The sequence below is a fragment of the Schistocerca gregaria genome, chromosome X, assembly GCF_023897955.1.
Source record: "Schistocerca gregaria isolate iqSchGreg1 chromosome X, iqSchGreg1.2, whole genome shotgun sequence".
Classification (NCBI taxonomy): domain Eukaryota; kingdom Metazoa; phylum Arthropoda; class Insecta; order Orthoptera; family Acrididae; genus Schistocerca; species Schistocerca gregaria.
In genome coordinates, this window is record NC_064931.1 from 107,610,506 (window position 1) to 107,634,825 (window position 24,320).

Here is a 24,320-nt window from a genome sequence, read left to right on the forward strand (position 1 = left end):
GTTAAAATGGACCGTTTACCAATTGCGGAAAAGGTCGATATTGTGTTGATGTATGGACTATTGTGATCAAATTCCCAACGGGCGTGTGCTTTGTATGCTGCTCGGTATCCCGGACGACATCATCCAAGTGTCCGGACCGTTCGCCGGATAGTTACGATATTTAAGGAAACAGGAAGTGTTCAGCCAAAAAGCGGTTCAAATGGCTCTGAGAACTGCGAACCTGCGACCGTAGCAGCCCCGCTGTTCCGGACTGCAGCGCCAGAACCACACGGCCACCGCGGCCGGCAGTGTTCAGCCACATGTGGAACGTCAACCACGACCTGCAACAAATGATGATGTCCAAGTAGGTTTCTAGCTCCTGTCGCAGCTAATCCGCACATCAGTAGCAGACAAACTGCGCGAGAATTGGGAATCTCAAAAACGTCGGTGTTGAGAATGCTACAGCAACATCGACTGCACCCGAGCCATATTTCTACGCACCAGGAATTGCATGGCGACGACTTTGAACGTCGTGTACATTTATGCCAATGGGCACAAGAGAAATTACGGGACGATGGCAGATTTTTTGCACGCGTTCTATTTAGCGACGAAGCGTCATTCACCAACAGCGGTAACGTAAACCGGCATAGTATCCACTATTGGGCAACGGAAAATCCACGATGGCTGCGACAAGTAGAACATCGGCGACCTTGGCGGGTTAATGTATGGTGCGGCATTATTGGAGGAAGGATGATTGGCCCCCATTTTATCGATGGCAATCTAAATGGTGCAATGTATTCTGATTTCCTATGTAATGTTCTACCGATGTTACTGCGAGATGTTTCACCGCATAACAGAATGGCGATGTACTTCCAACGTGATGGATGTCCGGCACATAGCGCGCGTTGCTGTTGAAGCGGTATTGAGTAGCATATTTCATGACAGGGGGATTGGTCATCGAAGCACCATACCGTGGCCCGCACGTTCACCGGATTTGACGTCCCCGGATTTCCTTCTGTGGTGAATGTTAAAGGATATTTGCTATCGTGATCCACCGACGACGCCTGACAAGATGCGTCAGTGCTTTGTCAATGCATGTGCGAACATTACGCCAAGGCGAACTACTCGCTGTTGAGAGGAATGTCGTTACACGTACTTCCAAATGCATTGAGGTTGACGGACATCATTTTGAGCATTTATTGCATTAATGTGGTACTTACAGGTAATCATGCCGTAACAGTATGCGTTCTCAGAAGTGATAAGCTCACAAAGGTACATGTATCACGTTGGAACAACCGAAATAAAATGTTCAAACGTACCTACGTTCTGTATTTTAATTTAAAAAACCTACCTGTTACCAACTGTTCGTCTAAAATTGTGAGCCATATATTTATTACAGCACCATCCATCACAAAGCGAAAAAAGTCGTCCAACTAAAACATTCATATTTCTTTACGTACTACACGAATATGTAATAAAAAATGGGTGTTCCTATTTTAAAAAACGCAGTTGATATCCCTTTGACCTATGGCAGCGCCATCTAGCGGGCCAACCATAGCGCTATCTGGTTTCCCCCTTCAAGCTAGACAAGTATCGTTCTTTGCAAGTTTTTCGTTTGACGCTTTATTCGTGAGATATTTGGCCAGTCACTGTCAATGGACCACCCTGTATACACCCATCTGATTTATGCATTATAAAATGTGATATGATGAATCACAATCATGTTTAACCAGGATTATATCCATCGAACAGGTGATCCACACACAAAGTGTTTGTGACAGGCAGGAAGGGAGCATTACCTTTACGTATGGGTGCTTTTTTTTTTCCTGCTCCTCTTTTCGGCTTCAAGCATAGGCACAAGTGCACAGCAACAGCGGGACGAATGTACATCTCTTGATCTTTCAACTTCAGTGCAGTACTTATATATGTATGTATGTATTGTAAGGTCGTCGTATGATTTCTGCAATTTTAAATAATTCATCTTTACTGTAATGGACAAAGATGAATGAGCATACTGCATGAGTAGTGAACAAGATCCTTGACTCTGTGTTCGGTTTTAACTGTGGTTGGCTTGCTAGTCAGTTGTACAGCGCTGGGACGTTCTTGTTTGAGCCATAATAGCGAGCAATTGAGTGTTTCAGAGAAAGAGATCAGTTATTGTGCATCTGGGGAACTATATGGAATACTTTATTATGGAGATGAAATCTCATTTATAATACTTTCTTATTTATATTCATGGAGACATTTTGGAGAAGTTTTAAAGGTATGTTTGTAGTTTGTAATGACAAAATTTTGTAATTGTTAGACTTCTCTTATGTTGTGCAATATTTTTGTCAATAATCAGAGTTTGGTTTCTCAAGAACGATTTTCTGTAGAGTAAAACACACCTCTACGATTCACAGTAAAGTTGTGAAGATTTTGTCATGTGTGCATTGCACCTTACGACACACGAAGTCACAGATTATTTCTGATAAGCAAAAGAAATTTAGAGTACATTATTCATCTTTAGCTGCTTGATCTACTGATTTGCATTTGCTTTCAAGAACTTCAGTGTAACAGTCACGAAGAATAGCTTGCTGAGCAAGAAATAAGTAATTTTGATTTCAGGGCAGATCCCACCTTGCATTCTTGAACAAACAGTGCACAGTCAGGATTGTCAGGTGTCATGCTAGCAACCATATTAATTTTCAGTGAACAGAATTGGTAAGCTTACAGTACGTATGTATGTATTTATGTGTGTATGTGTGGGTTATAGCGCTTCTCACTAGCTGTTCCAGCATTCCTCTCTCACTCCCTATCGAGCAGACTTGGCTGGAACAACTCTCTAATGCTTCTCAATCACAGCATTCCTCTCCCATTCTCACTGCAGTTACACCTTACCTGTCACTTGGGTTAAAGTACAAATAAAAAAACTCTATAGCCACAACACATAAATATTTCTTTATTTTCGATAGCCAGTTTCGACAGACTTTGCGTCACCTTCTGGTATGTAACATAGTGCGTGTACATAGAATATATCTCCTACGATGATTTATGATGTAATATTTGGGAAAAAATGTTTTTTTGTGTTACATTACAAGTAGAAAGCAATACTACATTTACACACCTTTAAAAATTTTTGTTGCGAAAGGTGTTTATTGTCAGTTAGAACATCATGCCAAGTTGTCAAATTAGTGGATAAAATGTAGCACATACATTATTTTATGCACAAATATAACAACTTGGCATCAGGTTCCAACTCACAATGTATGCATCATGTAACACAATTTGCCAAGTTGTCAGATTAGTGGATAAAATGTAGCACATACATTATTTTATGCACAAATATAACAACTTGGCATCAGGTTCCAACTCACAATGTATGCATCATGTAACACAATTTTTTGAAGATATGTAAATTAACAGTTTCCGTTTCTGGTTCTTGTAATGAATGTAACACAAAAATTTTGTTGTCAAATATTACGTCATAAATCATGACAGGAGACATTTTCCATGTTTGTGCACATAGTTACAAACCAGGAGATGTCAGCAAAGTCTGCCGGAACCGGCTGTTGAAAATAAAAACGTATTTACGCGTTCTTGGCTACAGAAAGTGTTTTACAAATCGATATTTTCCATTCCTCAACATGAGGAAATTATTTTAAGTACAAGTTTCTTCATGTTCCCATCATTTTAACTCGGGATCCTCATGTGTTACACAGCACGTCGAGCTCTGTGGCCCCATCTCCCGACATTGGCAGTGGTCATGGTGAGACAGCTCTTAGCCGCCGTGGAGGGATTACTCGATCACAGACTTTGCGACTGCAGATTTCTCCCCAGCTTGGTATATGTTTGTTTAAATAAAGATTAACTGTTACTATCTTACTCCCTGCAGTTATTTTAATCATATCTCTTGTTGAGTTAAAATTAGGACAGGGGGTGTGACTGCAGCGCCATCCTCCATATCATGTGAGATAGTTCAGCCAGTAGTATGCATGTGACGCCTTTGTGCTCAGAACTGTCACAGGGTGCGACACTATGCGGAGTTAGATGAACTAGAGTTAGAAGAAGCAGTATGCAAGAATTCTATCAGTAAGCATACACCTCTGAGTTAGAGCCTTTTGCTCCCAGTGTGGTGTTAAAGATATAAAGTGGAAAGAACCAAAGTTAGAGTAAAGCAGTGACAGTATTCCGCTGACTGACTAGTACCTGGAGAAAACATGTAACAGTGATAGCCTGTACAAACATCCTTTGTCTCCGACCTCATACTGTCGCTATTCGAGAACTCAGATCCTGATGACATATAGCGTGTTCCAGTATGGCCTGGTCGCCATGTTCGTTCGGTATCTTGTAGTCCAGATCACCCACCTTCGATTCTGATGTCATAGTAGGACAGCACCAGTATCTCAAGTCTGGTACATTATCTCCAGTCTGGGCCAGTATTCCAGCTCTGAGCCAAAATTCCAGAATATTATAACTAGCCTGACAGGTCTAAGCGGGATTGTGACATCATAGAGTTGTGCCAGAATGGTCCAGCCGCCATCTTGTATTCCTAGTGAGACATCTTGGTTTCTGACGTCACAGATCCTGTCCGAGTATTTCAAGTCTCGGATTGTGGCATCATAGTGCCTCTATTCCAAGTCAGCCAGTACATCAATGAACCATTTTGAATTTCCCATCAATTTCTACTTAGGACAACAGCCCCATTTCTACATGAAACACACAACTGCAACTGGTCTGCTTTCTGAATTTCCCACCAAAATTTTATCTCCCTGCATTTTATACGTTTTTATACATTGTCAGAACAGGTGGGGGCGTGGGTTGCGTTAAGGGATGGGACGGTGTGGGGTGGTGAAAACCGATAACATCATAGATGACATCTCTCCCTGTTACACTACTCACTTTTACCAGCTTCGTTACACCCCCAAATGATTTCTACAAGAAATCCACTTTCATACTTAATATTTGTAGGACCATGTTTTATTTGTTAATGTCTCTGTAAGCTCTTGAATAAAAATCTGGACAGTTACACTTTATTTCACTTGAGATCATCTTCTATATAGTACCAGTAAAAAACGAGGTCGTGTCTGTGGAAGCACTTACTGGCTTCTGCAGGCAATGGTTGGGTGATGCATGTGCAGGTTTTCGATGTTTATGGAAATATTGCTTCAAATAATCATAAAATGTAACCGTGAAATTTCTGAAGCAAAGAAATTACAATGAATGAAAATATTATTTTGTCAAAGCTTAACATGCCAACCGCCACCTTGTTGCAGAACACAACCTACATAACTATTAATGAAGTTCCTACATAACTTAACCTTCATCATTGTCACAAAAGTAGATTTGTCTTGCTACCACAGTTAAGTAAGAAAGAGACTCAGGTAGACGAAGATGTAGTGAATACCCAACAGTCTTTCATTAGGAAACCAACTGTTTCGAAAAAGGTAGAAAGTTGGAGGAAAGTTCTCTTGCTAAGAAGTAGGCATGGAAGAGATGTGGGCCAGATTTTGCAGAAAAAATTACGTGACAGGTACCAGTCCACAAACTTTTTTAAGCCCAGTGCATTCCTTAGCCAAGTGGTAGAGGATGCACAGTCCTTGTGCAAGGGCTTTGCAAAGCAAGATGATGTTTTTGTAGTGGGTGGGGCAAGAAATAGAACTGCTAGAGATCATGGCTACAATATTGAGAGTGACCTGGTAAAAATAGCTTCTGCAATGAAATATACAAATGTTGAGTAGGTGCCTGCTTTCACACGGTATGATAGGCTCCAGTTGAACAGCTCTGTAAGGAGGATCAGTATTGAGTTGGATCAGGCTTTGGGCAGTTGCTGGGTCAGATATGGGTTTGGTTCCTGTTAATGCTGTTGGTGCTTGGGATTCAACTAAGCATGAACTGGATCTCCATAGAAAAGGAAGGCTAAATTGGATGGGCTGATAGTAAAATCCTTAAGGGGGAGACGCTGAAACTTATGGAAGTACCTCATTTTCAGGCTGAGATCAGTGTCCAGTGATACAACATTGAAAGGAATCAAGCATAACGAGAAGCTCAGACAGGCAAGTACTAAAGATGTCAAAATATCACAAGATCCTTTTAAAAGTACAATGAAAAATAATGCTCATATATTGCATCAGAATATCAGAGGATTAAAAAAACAAAGCAGATAAAAATCTCATTTGTTTGGAAGATTTAGAAACAGAAAATGCAGTAGATATACTATGTCTGTCTGAACATCATATAGTCACAGATATGCAAAAGGTGCATACAAGTGGATAGAGGCTTTCAGAACATGTAAGTAGAGACAATATGGAAAAAGGAGGAGTTGCCACATAGGTTAAAAGTTATCACAGTGTGATAAATTTAGAAATTAAAATTTTTTATGTAGAGCAACATACAGAAGCATGTGCCTGTGAGCTTACACTAAATAAAGGTAATTTTATAATTCTAATTATGTATAGATTCCAATTGGGAAATTTTCAATTACTTCTGAAAAACTTGGATTCCTTGTTATGCTATCTACCAGACAGAGAGAACAAATTATTGTCGGCAAATCGTCGGGCCAGAAGCTGTGGCTGCAGGGGACATCAAGCTTCCGGCCGTACCCCGCTGTCCAACCTGGTGGAAACGTCCCCTGGAAAACACTATTTTAAAATCCTCATCCTCCACGTTTCTCTTCTCTCCTCTTCGAATCTGCCTGGCCTGTATTTGCAGGTAAGACACTGATCTGTTAGCTTTCTTGACCTTGCTCTCATCAATGGTGTAAAATGATTTTGTTGTAAACACGCCAGGATATATACTAATTCTCTTCAGCACTTCAATTCTGCCGTTATTTTCGTTACTTTAGCTTAAAACTCCACCATAGACAACTATTTTGAGTACTTCAAGTCCACAGAATATCCGTTTTGAACATCTAATCCAAATTAGATTATTGAGGCTTTCATTTGCATTTTGTATCTTTCCTTGAAGGCACTTCCTCAATGATCAGGGTTAGCGAGAAACCTCAATGTGGGCTTAATTGCATTCATAACAGGTTCTGGTAATGACTATTTATGTGAATAGGTCTCATTTCTGTTGTTGAACTTACACCAGGCGCCTTTCAGACACAGATTGTGCAATGGTATTGGGTAAGTGGACAGATTGCCCACATAGCACACCTCATTTCCTCTAAATTGTCTGTATTTTTCCTGATAGTTCTCCCATAAAATAACTGAAGACAATCTATTTCAGAGTACGCCTGCTTTTCCCTCCTAGTGGTTTTCCATCCTCAGGTACTTCACCTTCCTTCTCTTTCAACAAGCTGCGAAGCCTACCACCAAACTTCTTTTGAATGTGGCCAGCACATTCTACCTTTTCTAGTGTTGTATTGTACAGATTTTTATCTGTTACAGTCTTGGACTAAGGGAAGTCTCCATCACCAAGGTATTACTTGCCACAGTTTCTCACTGTTGGACATTTTCCTTGTTACACGCTGGTGGCAGTATTTAGACATAATTTCTACATCTAAAACTTTACCTGAGTCAATACCAATAACAGATGCAACTCCATACAGTGATATGTGATCCCTTTTCATCCATGTCGCATCTACAGACACACACAGATCAGTAATATTTGTAAGAGATTCACTGTCATGAATATCTACCCCAGGATCTATTTTTTCTTGATTTGTTTCCATCAGTTCCAACACTGCTTTCTTCATAGAAACTTTGGCCACATCGCATACAGCATCAGACATTTCTTTATTTATTTTTTCAAACCTTGTACAGGGTGGAGACATGTTCAGAAAATCACACAATAAATTACCTCCTTCCCTACTCTGTCCAAGGCACCTCAGAGCATATGCTCACCTAAAATTGCTTTCATAGGTACCAGTGTCAGTTTCTTTGGAGGAGGCAAATGAAAATTCACAGCCACACGAATTACAAATTAATTTAAAATCACAAGCTATTCCCACTCTTCTTTTTTTAACAACAATCATCATGCATTCCATATTTTTAGGGCTAACACATGAACATGAAATCTTTATGGCCTGGCACACAAGCTATAAATCAGCAATGAATCCATATCAACATCTTTCACGCATCTGTACAATTCTCCTGTCCCAAGTTTCGATGCTGAAGCTGAGAGCTTATGTTCTTCATTTCGAGTTGCTTCCTCTTTTTTGTTGGTAAACCGATTTCCATGAAACCATCATTTCCTAAACGGAGTTTTTCCATGAAGCATTATGCATAAATCTTGACTTCTACGTAAAGGTCTGTGAATTTAACCTTCCACATACTAATATGTGTTAGTACTGTCAAAACATTAATAAACCACATACAAGTTTTCAGGCAAAGATATAGATGTCAACCAGAGATATAGATGTCAGCCAAACATATCAAAATAAAATAGCCTTCACACTGACATAAATTCCGCTGAAGCAAGCTGTTTCCCAAATGCCAGAAGAGGTGAGAGTGACTGCCAGTGCAGAGTTAATCAGTTTAACAATTTAATAGCATTAATAAAGCTGCTATCACGATAAAATTCACACACAACATAGATTAAACTGTGTAGACTAAGAAAAAAATATTTTTGAAAAATCTATTGTTCGATCGAAAATCCATTACATCCTCCCTTACAGCAGAATGGAAGCACACAGTTGTCTCTGCAGCACTTCAAACACAGCGTGACATAAATGATGTCGCACAGGGCATTAAAGGGATAAATGAAAAATTTCAAACAATATCCATCTTAAATCTGGGATTATACATAGGGGTCCCAGAGATACCACCTCGTAGTATGTGTTGCAGTAAAGTCACCTCGTGAGTTAAGGCCAATTCACACTGGTCGTCACAGCACGGCACCATCACAGCAAGGTGTATTCACACGGTCCGTCTCGTCACGCAAGTCAATTCAACTCACATGGTCTCAACTCGTATGGCTGTCCTCAACTGTTCTTTTCACGGGAATTGCGATCTTTGCAAGGTGGTTTTCAAAATTTCAACTGTTTATACACACGAAGTGCATATACACAACGTGGTAGATCATGTTCGTGGATGCAGAAAATGACATTTATTGGACTCAAAAGGCGTACAGCTTGCATTGATAACGTGTATATTAGGGAAAAAGACAGTAGTGCAAAATAACACAAAAGGCGCGTGGGTCCGATAAATGTCATTAAGCGGTGCAGAAGGGGAATTTCATACACTATACAAAGAGCTCGAGGAAGAGGAATCTTCATTTTATATTTTATGTAGTTGAAGCATGAGGTGTTACGTCAAATTGCACCCATAATTACTGAATGAAACACAGTGTAACGATGTGTCATCACATCGCATGAAAAATTGGTTTGTTTAAGGTTAAAGTTAGTTGCTGGTCCTGTGCAAATTTTGGGGCAATAGTTATATATCCCTCAATATACTTCCCTTAAAGATTTATGTGTTTCCTTTACGTCTTGTACTTGGCTCTTAATAGTTCAGGTGCCTTATTTGCATTAGGGTTAGCAATTGAAACCCCAAATATTGACCACTGACACTTGCTAAACTGTTTCACACACAATCCAGGAAGCTATTTGACGATTCATAATCCTGCCACACATATATTTCAACAAACAACTTGTACTGCCAAAATGATTCAGTCTACTACTTTATGAAACGGTACAAATGCCTGACAACATACAAATAAATTCCACCTACTACTGGTAATCGATCTGATTCTACACAGTACTTTTTTCGCTTCAAGTTGGAGTCATATTGCAATTATTTGATTGTAAGATAATTAAATACCATACTAGCATGTATAAAAAACCACTTTATAAATGTAATAGAGGGGAAGTAGTTAAGTACGTTCATGTCACACGATTTTAGACTCCTGCCTCACTGCTGCACTTAATCTTTCGTTATTTATTATACATTTTTACAACAGAAATATGAAATACTGTGTATAACAAATAACGAACAAACAACAACTGATATTAACCACGAAACCACAACGAAACAAACTACTGAGATCTCTGCATGGCCGTGTATCGAGAGGAAATGGGCTTGGCGGTGACGTGAGCGACAACGGTTGGATAACGTTAACCGGCAAATGTTTCTTCCCGAGAAACTTTGAAGGTGCCGTGATTGACGGGACAGGCCGGAATGGCGCGGCACGTCCAATGTTGGTGCTATTTGTAATGCATTGGAGATTGTTTTGAAGGGACGGGACGTGACGGCGGGTGTGAATTGGCCTTTAAGGGTTAACCACATCATAAGGTTTCCACGGGGTGTCAAAAACTACACACTCGATGGATCTGCATAGAAAACATGTCACTTGGACCAATGCGTCAGATATCAAGCCATAGAATGTTGGGTACCTTTCGTCCGCTGTCTCGTAGAGTTTCGGCTCTAGTCGTGAACGATTGGGTCCATGGAGCTGTTTGTTGGATGTCATGGGCTAGACACAACACAGATCACTGCACAACCATCTCTGCAAGTGAAAAGTTGCAACTGTTGCGATTGTCTTTGAGTGTACTCCGTTAACACGTTGACGTTGTTAGTTACGTGATGAGGAAACAAATATTTTTGTGTTGTTTGAAGAGCTGGTAAGTATCCTGTTTTGTAACTGGTGATTCGAATCTGGGTTATATCGTAGTTTTATGTAAGAAAATTGATGAATTAGCGGTATATCTTTGATAGTATGACGGGCTTTGTAAAACGAATACATTCCTTAATTTTACTGTATTTGTAATTGTTTTCGGTGTTGTTCGAAAAAGCATTTTCTTGTTTTTGTGTATGCCGCAATAAAGGATTTGCGTTCTGTATTTTTTTATACGCAGTATTTTAATAACCTAGATGCTAATGGCGTCGTTCTGCATTGAATATTGAGGAAACGTAGTTGTTAAAATTAATCGGTGTATAGTGTTGTAGGTGTTTTAGCAGATGCTACATGATAAGTACGAATACTGGCGCCATAAAGAGTTCCGACGCAGCAAACATATCGCATGTTTGATTCGATGTAGCAGTAAGACCACACCCTTCTTTAATGGATGCTGGTATTGCATTGATGTTCGTGTGGTAAGTTTATGGTCGGCTGCTATAGCCCAAGTAAATATTGTAATGAATAAGTTGTAGTTTGTTTACTGAAGTTTGGTTTCTTCTTTATTTTAATTTTTAACTGTTTTTCCCATTTGCCACCTCTTTACACGGAAGAAATCAAGCTGTGTAGTACCAAATTGTCGTGGAATAATTTCGTAGCAGTCATCGTTCACCGAATGTGACCTAATATGTAAGACGGATGTGTAAATTCAGAGCTACTGTATGTGCTGTTGGCATTTTCTTGCGAAAAAAAAAAGAAATTCTCTGGTGATGCTTCTTTGATTATTTACAGCAAATCAGCCTGTCAGGTGAGTGTCATGATTATCTCCTAATTTGAGTGTACCTATTGGTATAGGTTTCATCACAAAGGTGCAAAAACTGGAGGAAGGCGCGAAATCAGGACAGTTACACTATGCACCTGTGCAGGGTTCCCAAAAATACAATGGGAACCTTACACAGGTGTCTAGTGTTCCTGTCACTTCATCATGAATACATCCCATCTGAAGCACAGCCAATGCTGCTAAAGGTTGGTACTCATTGGAGTATTGAAAATTGCAACTGTGCTTTGCTTTTATGACACAGTCCTAGCAGCTGCAGGCTTTCTGAGAGGATGCACACTGTGGTTATTTCTCATTTACTTTAATTTTAGCACTCTTTTCTAGACCTGAAGCAAACTCTAAAATTTCTCTTTACATTTTCTACTAGTAAGTCATACTGCAGGACACATCAAATCTAGGTGAGTACCCATTTCTCCACTGAATTTACTGTCAAAAGTATACCACAGCAAATATATCCTTTCTGGTCTTAGATTTAAGGGAATGTGTTGTTTCATGCTTTTATTTAACTGTGCAACATAGCTATTTTGAAGTTCTGTCCATAACAAGATTGATCATGGTAAAATAGTTTGACTGTAATTATTTTATCTGTTGATTGCATCGAGGGAATACTAAGTTTAATAACAGTGTAAAAACCACTGGAGTAACTTTTGGGAAGAACCGGAGTCATCTTCGCATCTGGCCATCCCTGTTTACTTTAAATCACATTGAATAGTTCTTGAAGTAGACCGTGGCTGATATGTCTCCATTCATGTCCAATTCAAGATAGGACTCTATTTTTATGAAGTCATTAAATTCCAATCTCACCTCATCCTCTGCACCCTCAGCGGACTTCTTCCCCAGTGAGCAGCTCTCCACAGGGCAATTTCAGCAATGACTGTTATGTGAAATACTAATGTTTTTGAATTCAATACAGAAGCTGAGGTTTTTCAGCATGTGTCTCTATAATAATAATAATAATATAATAATAATAATAATAATAATAATAATAATAATAATAATAATAATAATAATAATAATAATAATAATAATAATTACTATTATTATTATTATTATTATTATTATTATTAATGCTGGAAGATGTTTGGAATTTGTAGTGTAAATTAAATGTTCTGCTTCAACACAAGCTGTCCGGTGGAAATATAAATCTGAAATTATCCTGTATAATGTAGAATCTACTGAGGCAGAAGTTTAGTTGATGAGTAATCACCTGTAATTTTATATGCACAGTTCAGAAAAACCGTTTCTGTGTCGGTCACTTAGGAATTCATCCATATGAAGAGGCAGAATATTCCCTGTGCTGTAATTACTTTGATTTTTTTCTGGTTGGCCCACACTTTTTTCTGAATGCTAGTGATTTGATTTAAGGCACAACTTGGTGTAGGAGAGTGTTTTTAAAAATTGTGCAAATGAGGTAGTGTTTAAAGAAGATGCTTTATTTTCTAATTAGGTAACTGGCTGGATAATCATGAGGCCAACTGCAGAACACAAAATATCATTTGAGTAATCATGTTTTCAAGCTATTTTGTCTTGATATTGGCTTAAGTGACTTCTAAATAATTTTGTGGAAATTTATATTTTGATGTTTGATGTGGTGGTTAGAAGGCTGAGAATGTCATATTTAAATTCACTGTAATAAGATAGTAAGATAAGTTCCATTTTCATGAAGTTCGTGTCACTCTGTTTACCTGTAAAGTAGACCACCCGGTGTTAATTACTTCTGATGTCTTACACTGGAGTACATGTTATTCACACTATCCCAAATTGTAAAACACTTGCACTATAACTTCATGCAGTGCCACTAGGCTATTGCTTCATGCATGACTTCTTAAGAAAAATATGTTCTCAATTTATCTTAGGTTTAGAATATGAGGCAGAAAAGTAACAAAAGGCTTGTCCTATGTCTGTTGTTATATCTTCTATTGGTGCCATAACGGTTCCAGCACTTTATTACTCTAAAATTAGAAACAAAATTGTGCAATCCATTACTGATGTGTCAGTAATTCTTTAGTGTTTGTAATAGCCCAATGAGACATTTTTGTTCATGTGTGTTCAGTTTTCTTATCATCCACATTTAGTTTATCTATGGTTACCATGACACATTTAAGGAATATGCTAGTAATGATTCTGTTAAAAGGGCTTCCTTCTCCCGTCCTTCTCAGCTGAGTTTTCCTCCTGTGTCATTAGTTTTTCCTCTTTGCTGAATGACTGTAATACATTACACTCTTGCCTACGTCCCTTGTCTTGTCACACATCATCCATGCATCAGTGTGTTGATACGTGAGTCGTCCTGCAAGTAGCTCAGTAAATTGTTCTTGTAGTTCGAATACATGGCACACTAATCTCAGTAAGCATGATAATTTAATTTAAAATTAAATGACATTCATACTACTATTGTTTTTGTACCCTACCGTATATGGTCCCCCACAGGCATTTGCATTCCTGAGGAGAACAGGTGTGCACATTCACTGTACATTTTGTAGAGTTGGGCCAAAGCTGATTTTTAATTTCTCATGGATTTCATTTTACTTTTTGCCTTAGGACTACAGTTATCACTAATACTAGTGCATGTTGTATGAGGTGTAAATGCTGTATTCTCGTTCTAAAAACCCTTTAGAAGAAATAAAGGAAGGCTATGAAACCCATGCATAATACAGGGCTGAAGTCTAGATCAGGGCCACTATACAGTCACAGAGCTGTTTATCTACTGCTCAAAAGTTGGCAGTGCTTCAGTTTCACATAGCAAGTGGGACAATAGTTTAACGTAACCATTGAGAGGAGAGAAAAATCTTTGAATTTCTAGTGCCTGCACAAAAACCATTCTGTTCTTCACTGTTGTCACAAATATTTGGCTATTTTTTCCAAGTATTTGCGAGGTTGTGATTAGGTTGGAATGTGACAGCTTGGTTGCAAGTTGGCAAAGCCAACACATGCAGAAGCTGAAAAACTGGTTGTAGTGGCAGACTGAGGTATAGTTTAGACCAGGCCCCATGTTAGGTTTGAATACAACAGTTTTTCTTGCAAAAATTATATTAAAAACCTTTACTGTTCCATACATTTGTTTCTTTTAATTGTCACAAATTAAGAGGTTGTGGGTAGGTTGGGACCTAATAGTGCAGCTTAAATTAATAATCTTGGTTGTCAAATATTTGCTTGTTTCTTCTGAATATGTTAATGATTTTGGAGGTTGTGATATGTTGATATGAGAATGTGACAGTATTTCTCTAAAACATGCCAGCTGTTTTTTGAGCTGACTGTGTAGACTCAGTAGCTTCCTACTATGAGTGCTGAAAACATTGCTGAATGGAACACCACTGCCCCTGATCTAGACTTTCATTGAATACTGGATTTGCAGATGCTGGTGGTTGTCACAGAAATACTCTACTTCTGATATTTGGTGTGCTGTAGCCTAGTGAAGAAGACATAATGTGTACACTTGATGAGATCTCAACTTGGCTTAGAAGGCTTGGTGGTATTATGTCCTAACTTTTTTCCACTTTAGTCCGTAATGTTCAGAACTTATTTAATTCATGGGCTGAGAACTGAGTAGTTGCCATTGTATGTGGCATTGCCTGTTCTTTTGTTTGAAATGAGATGTAGTTCTCAGGAATGCATTAAATGTTGGCTGGAGCATCATCCAGAGAAAACATTAACTAGAAAGGACATGCAACATGGACTTAGTGGATCAATTTTAAAATAATACCAAACAGAGATCAGACAGTACAGCTTAATGGATCATATGACTAAAATTGAGAATACATTTATACTTGGAACTTCGGAGAGTATTCTCAAGTTCACACGAAAATAGTGTCGGAGAACATACTTCACCTGAGAATCTTCTCAGCATGAATAAAAGGGTGGGGGAACTTGATTGAAACAGAGAAAATTCCCAGATTTTGTATGAATAAAACCACATAACTTTCTCAAAAGTGGAGAACATTCTCTGTTTTTGAAGTGAACTCTGTAGCATACTTCAAGCTGATTAAGCAGTGTTGTGGTTAAGTGTTACCAAGTGGGCAGAATTTATGGTTCTCAAAAGGGAAAGGGAAAAAAAGATAGATATATGTAGCATGAAAAAACACGGATGAAAGAAACTGTAAAAGCTAATATGTATTTAACTGTGAAAACATTATTTTGCTGGTGAAGCACTTTCTTCCTGAAAATCTCAAGAGGTGGTGGTGCCCTTTCCAAAGAATGTAAAATGAAAACATTTTTGTGTTGTTATGTGAACTCACACATTCCGACAGTTGTAGGAGAAGACTTAGGAATACAGCAGACATTTTTATATGTTCTGCAGCAGATTAACAGAAAGGCACTGTTGTGGATCCTATTGCCAAAAAACATAAACAAATTAGAAACAACGAAAGTTAAGTGGCAGTCTAGAGATCAGTTTCCATGTTCAATGGGGGCCCCTCGATTGCATGCATATATTCATAATGAAACCTTCTACACATGGACATAAAATATATTATTCGAAAGGGCTTTTCTTCTGTAAACGTGCAGGTGATTTGTGATTATAGTGAAATGTTCAATAGTGTTAATGCTTCTTGGCATGGCTGTGTGCATGATGATGCTGGGATATGGAGAAACTCATATGTGTACCATATAGTATGTAAAAAAGTGCAGTGCTTAAATTTTAGGAGATGAAGTGTAGGACATTACACCTTGGTTAGTGACACTGTTCCAGAATCCCAACGCACCTGATGAGAAGGTGTCCAACAGATGTCACTATAAGGAACAGGTGGTAATTGAACGGTGCTTTGGACAGGTGAAAAAGCCATTTCCCAGTTCTGCAAAACAAAATGTGTGCCCAAACAAAACCCCACAGTGTGACAATATCCTGTTTTGTTTCGCACAATGAAGCAAAACGAGAGGATGAGGATTTTGAGGCAGCTAGTGGCAATGACCACCATGTTCCAGTATTCAGAGAAGAGGATGTAGCAAATGTGCATACATGGTACAAACAGAAGGCAAGTAAAGTGTATGGAAGTTATGTTTGTTCCAAACATTTTGTAATCAAATGTGATTGGTATTTTTTTTTTAATTGAAGAAGAAAGCTGTTGTTCCATAAGACATTGTCAGCTTCCCCAAAGTAGTATTCCATAACTTCAGTTATATGAAAAAGCCACAGTATATCATGAGCATGAGCTCACTACTGATGCAATACTTTCCCTAAGGAGACATAAAACCCGAGGCAACTTACTGCAGAGTATTTCTGTGTGGACATTCCAATATGTAATGTTGTAGTATATGTCTAACAATTTTACAGAATGCTGAAGTTAAGTTTCTGCTTTACCACCTCTAAGGGATAAGAGGATGTGTTCAGTTTCATTTTTATATTACCACAACCATTTGCTTTTTGTTTTTCAAATACAATTTGTCATGTTAGCGATATTTCAGTTATTCCCTGTCTTTCAGATTTATTAACTGAAATGCTGTGCGAGGCAGTGTGAAATATCTTGGTTAGGTCTTCTAGAGTGGTATACATGTGCTCCCTATTTTGAAATCCGTGTATTACTTCTAATCCAACTTCCTAACCCGCCTTAATTATTGATAGCACACTTCAGAAACCATATTGGGCCTTGTTAAGGTTGTAACACAGAACAAAAATTATGTAATTTCCGTTAAGTGTCAGTGATTTTTGATATTGGCACTATTGCCACGAGTCTGTAGTTTTGAGGTGAATTTCTGTCTCCTTTTTCGCACATGAAAAAGGCAGTTGCCATTTTCAGACAGTGCCGAAACATTTCCACCATAAACATCCTATTGATAATGTAAGACAGAGAAATGCATATAGTATCATTTTCTTTAGCATAGAATTGGTGAAACTATGTATGTCTTCATTTCTTCAGTTGTCAGTGATCTGACTACATACAGTATATCTTTAGGATAAATAGTGCTCTACTCAGAGTTTTGCAAGTCTACTGTCAGCTCTGTTTTGGGTGAGTTTGGAAGTCTGTCCTTGCTGTTGTCCAAGTTGTCATCTGTCATGGGTAATGTTTCAGAAACTATTATTTAGCTCACCTGCACTTAGAACAACAGGTAAATTTTCTGCAATTCGCCTTGTTTCTGCCGTAACTATTTTCAAAGTAGTTTTACCTTTGCTACTGGACTGAGAAACGTAGTGCTTAATGTGTATTATTATAACAGAATGGTTGAGATAATTTTTGATTAGTAATGATACCCTAACTTTTCCATATTTTTAGCTAAAATAATCAGTTAAAAATTTTTAAGCTATCTGGAATGTACATCTTATTTTAATGTTCCTTAAGACAATGCTTATTAAGGCACAGTATATCAAACTGCAATTCGTCTGAAAATAGTTAAATTTCATGAAATTTTTTCCTCATGGACTGTACATTTATATGGAAGGACAACACACTCAAAGTGTTTAGCACTCAATTGTACCATTGATTTATCATTACATGACTAATAGCAGTAGTTGCAATTAAATGGATTTGCTCCCTTTACTTTCCAAACCAACCAATTAAATAGACGAAGACTTGTAAGGACAAGCCTTTGTCAAAACTGCAGGTTTCTGTGGAGGGTGTTATTCTCCAATTTTAACTTCACTTAAAACATTTTCAGTAGCTTTGCGTAAGACTAGTTAACCTGTGTTGTTGAAGCACTGGCCGCGTTTTGGGTAATACTCCCTTTTAAAAAGTGCTTAAATTTATTAGTGTCGCATCATTCAAATGGTCATAGATATGTTTGTATTTGATTCATTTTCTGTATTTCTTTGTTGACACAAGAGATTCCATTAAGTCATGCGGATGTGATGTTTACTATTATGGTATTTGTTTTTGTGTGTGAAGTTTGCTAGTGTTCTGTTAAGGGCAGAGGTTGCATCCAATGCTGAAGTTTTATCATAATCATTTGATTCTCCAGCTACAACAAAATCTTTAGCTGACTATTCACAGAAATCACTTCTGCCTACATTACTAAGGCTTCAGACTTCACAATCTATAATCCATCTACTTCTAAGTTGGTTGAGTCACTCGCCAAGGAACTAAATATACTAGACGTACCGTGACAGGGATTCTCAGGAAGAATCCTCATTTTTGATGTTTCATTACAGACTTCGCCCTACGATTTTTCAAAATTCCAAGTGTTGCATTCTTACCTTTCATCTTCTGTCAATTTTTTTGTATTATTATTTGGCACCTGATTTGTTATATTTGTGTGTACCTAAAGTTTTAAATCTATTTTTTTAAAGGAGCACTTGATTTCATAGGCTTTTTGCTTCTTTGTGAAAGTTATTTTCCTTGAAACAGATACCCACCCACATTCTCTAATTGGAGAGCTTTAATATTTTCTTGTAACAGTGAAGTGCCTTTCGCAAAGTTCATTTATTCCTGTGCGTCTCAGTGTTAAGCAGGAGCAAGAATTCTGTTCAGCCAAATTAGTTAGGTATGTGTATTTTCTATTTGTATCAGCATTTTTGTCTGGTACATTATTTTCCTACACTTATGTGCAAGAGAAATAACTCAGTTTGTTGCAGAAGTTGCACAGACTCCCATTATGCACTATTATGTTACATTTAACACATATTATGTCAAGTAACAAGACTTTTTCCTCAGACTGAAACACACTACCTCTCTACCTACCACTATCATGGTAACTTAAAAGGAGGCTGCATTGCATGACGATTTTAGATGAAAAATTCAGTGCAACAGCTAGGTTTGTGTAACTGGTGAATGCATTTCCTAAAGGTAAAAATTAAATACCATAGAAATGCTATCTTTGTGCAGTTTATACCAAATTTGATAGTTTTGATCACAATAACAACTTTTGATGACCAGTTCTATCTGTTAATCTGCTAGATTGAGCCCATCTACAACATCTGTAATATGTCAGCTTGTATTGCTAACTGAAATTGTCATGTAAAAGAGTGAAGAAGTTGACATAAGAGCCATCTATACTGAAACAATAAGAAAACTGTTTGTGGAAATGAGATTTTCTTAGGTACAGCAATGAACAGAAACACTACTTGTGAATAATAGAACACTAAGCAGCATACACGTTTCATAATTGATGGCATGTCTCAAGAAAGTGTGATCTCCATTGGTATAATGAATCACGAACACCCATCATTGATTATTAATTATGGTTGATTTTGGTCTGCTAAGCAGATCAAAAGTAGTCGCCATTAATAAAAAAAAGACCTGGATGGTGTTTCCCATTCAGGATACATGTAAATGAAATTAAGTTTGTGATGGAACAGGTATGTGGAAAAAACAAATGATAGGGATTTCAGACATGTATGTGAGCCAACTTTAGTAAATTTTCAAAGTGTGAAACCACCCACTTTGTAATTGGGTGGAGTAAACACTGTTACGTACATGGAGTCGAGAGTTTGGATATGTTTCTCTTCATACTGGTTGTCTTCAAAACAACAGTCATTACTGTAGGATTATGGCCAACAATTTGCTATCCAATCATATCCTATACATTTTTTGAGATACATCTAAGATGAACCTGCATTCAAGGAAAGCATGTTGTTGTTGTTGTTGTTGTTGTCTTCAGTCCTGAGACTGGTTTGATGCAGCTCTCCATGCTACTCTATCCTGTGCAAGCTCCTTCATCTCCCAGTACCTATTGCAGCCTACATCCTTCTGAATCTGCTTAGTGTATCCATCTCTTGGTCTCCCTCTAAGATTTTTACCCTCCACACTGCCCTCTGATGCTAAATTGGTGATCCCTTGATGCCTCAGAACATGTCCTACCAACTGATCTCTTCTTCTTGTCAATTTGTGCCACAAACTTCTCTTCTCCCTAATCCTACTCAATACTTCCTCATTAGTTATGTGATCTACCCATCTAATCTTCAGCATTCTTCTGTAGCACCACATTTCGAAAGCTTCTATCCTCTTCTTGTCCAAACTATTTATCATCCATCTTTCACTTCCATATATGGGTACACTCCATCTAAATACTTTCAGAAATGACTTCCTGGCACTTAAATCTATACTTGATGTTAACAAATTTCTCTTCTTCAGAAACGCTTTCCTTGCCATTGCCAGTCTACATTTTATATCCTCTCTACTTCATCCATCATCAGTTATTTTGCTCCCCAAATAGCAACACTCTTTTACTACTTTGTGTCTCATTTCCTAATCTAATTCCCTCAGCATCACCCGACTTAATTCGACTACATTCCATTATCCTCATTTTGCGTTTCTTGATGTTCATCTTATATCCTCCTTTCAAGACACTGTCCATTCCGTTCAGCTGCTCTTCCAAGTCCTTTGCCATCTCTGACAGAATGACAATGTCATCGGCAAACCTCAAAGTTTTTCTTCTTTTGTACTCATAATTTTTCAAAGAAGTGGCACACTTTATTTGCCATAACAACATCCGAACTGCGGCATTCTGATCTGTCTGACGGGGCAGGCAATACCTTGGGATGTAATAACTCAGTGACATAGTATTTCAGATTGTCCTCAACTAACAGGAGTTGAGATTGCCTGTTGTATCAGTTAGTGCCATGTATCCTTACCTGTTTGTCCACTTCACTGTGTATGCCATGTGCCAGATATCATTTGGAGCAGTTGAAGTGGGACTTCGTCAAAAAACATTACATTTTGCCACTTATCATGTCAGCCTATGGCATTCACAAGGTCATTGCAGTCTGATGCATTTGTGGATTTGGACACGGAATTTTATAATACAGCATGCATACCTTTAGTAGCAGGTGTCATTGAACTGTCTACATGTGTCCGTACGTGGTGTCGTGAAGCATTTTTAAGTCAGTACCAAGCTGAAGCTGGACATTCTGCCACACATTTATGTGATCATGATTGTTGTTCTGTTGTCACTTCAAATGGTCCCTTACCCATATATCACCTCATACAACTGTCTTGTATCCAACAAAACTGATCAGTGGCATGGTAGCACACACTGTGTGAGCTAAAATGTCACAATATGACAAAGCCATTTCCAGGAGACCATTTGTTGTGCCCTGTTTAAACTATGCCTACTCTGTTGTCAGTGAGGCATAATGGCACTTGCTTTGACATTTTCACTTTGGAGCTTGTGGCTACCTGAGCTTTCCGTAACACTAGCGTTCTCACTATACTGCTAGGTTTATAAACACACATTCTCTCTGCATAGTTTGGGCAGCCATTTCATTTTTTAAATAAGAACATGCTGTGTAAGCCGTCAACATTTTTTCTAGGGTGTGACTGCTGTTATTGATATAACTGCCCACAGAAATTTAATTTTAAATGACAAAATTGATGAAAATGGAAGAATGATCCAGTAAATTGATAACTTAAAATGGTATGTAAGAAAATACAGAGGAAAGTGGTCTAAAGCTCCACTTTGTCCATGGAAAAGTGATGTTATTAAGAAATAATAGAGAGAAGTTCGAGGGGAAGAGGCAAGAAAATCTCACATGTATTTATAAACAATATTTGCAAATACAAATTCAATATTTTAGCAGTCCAAGGACAGATTGTCAACAGAGTAATTTTGTTTCATATTGACAAGATACAGAATAATCAAAAGGAGGAAAAAATGTAATTGTGAATAAGATATTAGACTAACTGCTGCTTTTACTGGCAGCCAGAGAGGCGGGTAGTGGGATTTTGACGTCAGTGGTTCAGAAGAGTGGCAAAGAGAAAAGTGACGGAGTTTGTCATAGTGTAACCAGATAATCAGTTCAACTTGCAGGATCATATGTATTGGGTAATACAGAGCAATACAAAGGTAGTTGGTAACATTCAAAGAATAAAATGTAAAGGAAGAGGGGACTTTACAGCAGCTGATGAAAAGAATAACAGCTGTTTGTGACGCCAGAGGCAAATTGGTTGAAACATACAAGAAGTACAGGCAGTATGGATCAGGACAGTTAATGGTTGGAGATGAGAGGTGAATGAACAAACTTGTGGTACTACTAGTGTGGATTCCAAATGGGACAGCAAGGTATCTAGATTTGTGGAAAAGCATTTTAATTGCACCGGAGGCAACAATGGCAGAAAATGATTATTATTGAATGAATGGACTACTGATTTGGCTGCAGCACATGCAGGGCAGCAGAATGGGAACCTGGAAAATCTGAAACCTCTTCTGGAAAAGTTTGTCATCTCAAAGATCCCTAAGGTCATATGATTATTTTATTTATTTATTTTTCTTTGTAGTTTCACTTGTGGCAGTGCCTTATGTGTTTGAAAGGATCAAATTGCACAGTTAGGTTCTTCGTTTCTTACTCAGCACATCATGGACAAAAAGTTTGTACAGGGACAAAATCATCATCAAAGATGTATACAGCAATATATTTGTTTGTAGGGCCATCTTCCACAGTAGCTGTTATAAACAATTATTATTGGTTTTTCCATCTTGAGCTTACTGCAGTTCTCGAGTATTATTTACAAGATGTGTGTCACTTTATTTATAAAGCATCTTCTGTGGTCATTCTGGAAGTGTGGATACTTAATCACATCTCCAAGTATTAACATCCTAAGCCCACAAATGGTCATATTGAATCAAGATGTTAGAAACGTTGCTACACAATTTTTCTCCTTTATAAAAATCATATCTAGCACTGAACTTCAGCAGCAATAGCTGTCTCCAGAATATTGTACATCATGTAAAGAACTAATTCACCCATGAAAATAATTGCAAATTATGCTAAGATATTTTTGCTTAGGGAACAACAGCACAATTACAATTGTAACTGTAGTTATGACATCTGTGCAGGGAAAGTTTACTGTTTACAAATGTATCACATGTATTGTCTTCCCTATTAAGTTGGGACCTTTGTCATCTTAGTTACTTGTAGCCCATAATATCTATGCTGATTGTAGACGTCATTTTGCATAGGATAATGATTGGTAAACAGCTGTGTTAATGGTTTCTGAATTTGCTGCTTTCATAATTGATGTCAGTAATTAATTTATTGACTAATTCTGTATTCAGATTGAGACTTAAATATAATGAGCTGGCTCTGAACCCTATGAAGGGTGTTGAATGTAGGTGCTCATTTTCTCCTGTGTGAATAATGATAAAGAACAGAATGCCATATAGAGTACTGAAAAGAAAAGGAAACACTAGAGTGTCCTGAAATTCTGAAAATAGTAATACATACTCATCTTGTATACACATTTAAGATTTTTTTTCATAGTTCTTGGCCCCCCTAGTACTATTTAGAACCTCAAATAATAATGTGTATTGTTGCAGCAATAATAATTATTTGAAGCTGTCCATTTTTCTCTACAGGAGATGGAAATCTAAATAAGAGAGATTCGTTTCCTACTGATATTAAAGGGTGTAGTTCATGGTTTCCCAAAGCTTTCCCATTAACAGCTAATTTATTATAGTTACAATCAGCGTGGCTCTCAACCCAGTGAGTACTGCTGAACGTAAGTACTTGTTTTCTTGTATATGAAAAATGATAAAGAACAGAAGATCGTATAAAGAATTGAAAACCTGAAAGTCCTGAGATTCTGTAGGTATTAATGCAAATTTGTCTTCTATACAAATTAAGAATATTGTTTATAATTTGTTGGCTCTGTAGTTCTATTTAGTTGTGCAAATAAGTGTGTGTTGTTGAAGCCATAATTATTATTTGAAGCTGTTCATTTCTTTCTACAGGAGAGGGAAGTTTAAGTCAGATGGATTTGTTTCACGCTGATGCTAAAGGCAGAAGTTCCTTGTTTCCAGATGATCGTCCCAATGAGTTAAAATATTAATACTTGGAACCATCAATAAGATGTCTGTACATTTGTGTTTATAGATTAAAAAGAGTATTTCCTTATAAAGTTGGTGTACAGTTTACTTCATGTTTTAGCTTCATGTTTATGTATTATGCAAACCACTCCTTTTTCCTTAATTGTTTGCAGAGTTTAGGATGAATCAAACATGGTTGCACATTCACTCTTGGCAATTGTTCGCCTATTTTGAAACCATCTTTCCTTACACTGCATTGGGGTCACTTCACCTCACTTTCACAAAACTCAAAAGAGATATAGTA

General features: G+C 37.8%; 1 long non-coding RNA gene across 2 annotated transcripts; it reads left to right on the forward strand.

Annotated features, from left to right (window-relative positions):
• The first annotated feature begins 10,388 nt into the window (after positions 1-10,388).
• Positions 10,389-24,108, forward strand: LOC126298584 (uncharacterized). 2 transcript variants are annotated; one of them, XR_007552624.1, is made up of 5 exons: positions 10,389-10,519; positions 10,837-10,991; positions 11,127-11,320; positions 23,567-23,709; positions 23,942-24,108. It is a non-coding gene; the product is annotated as an uncharacterized LOC126298584 (long non-coding RNA). The 2 variants fall into 2 exon arrangements; XR_007552625.1 differs by having other exon boundaries at positions 10,390-10,519; positions 10,845-10,991.
• Positions 24,109-24,320: the final 212 nt, after the last annotated feature.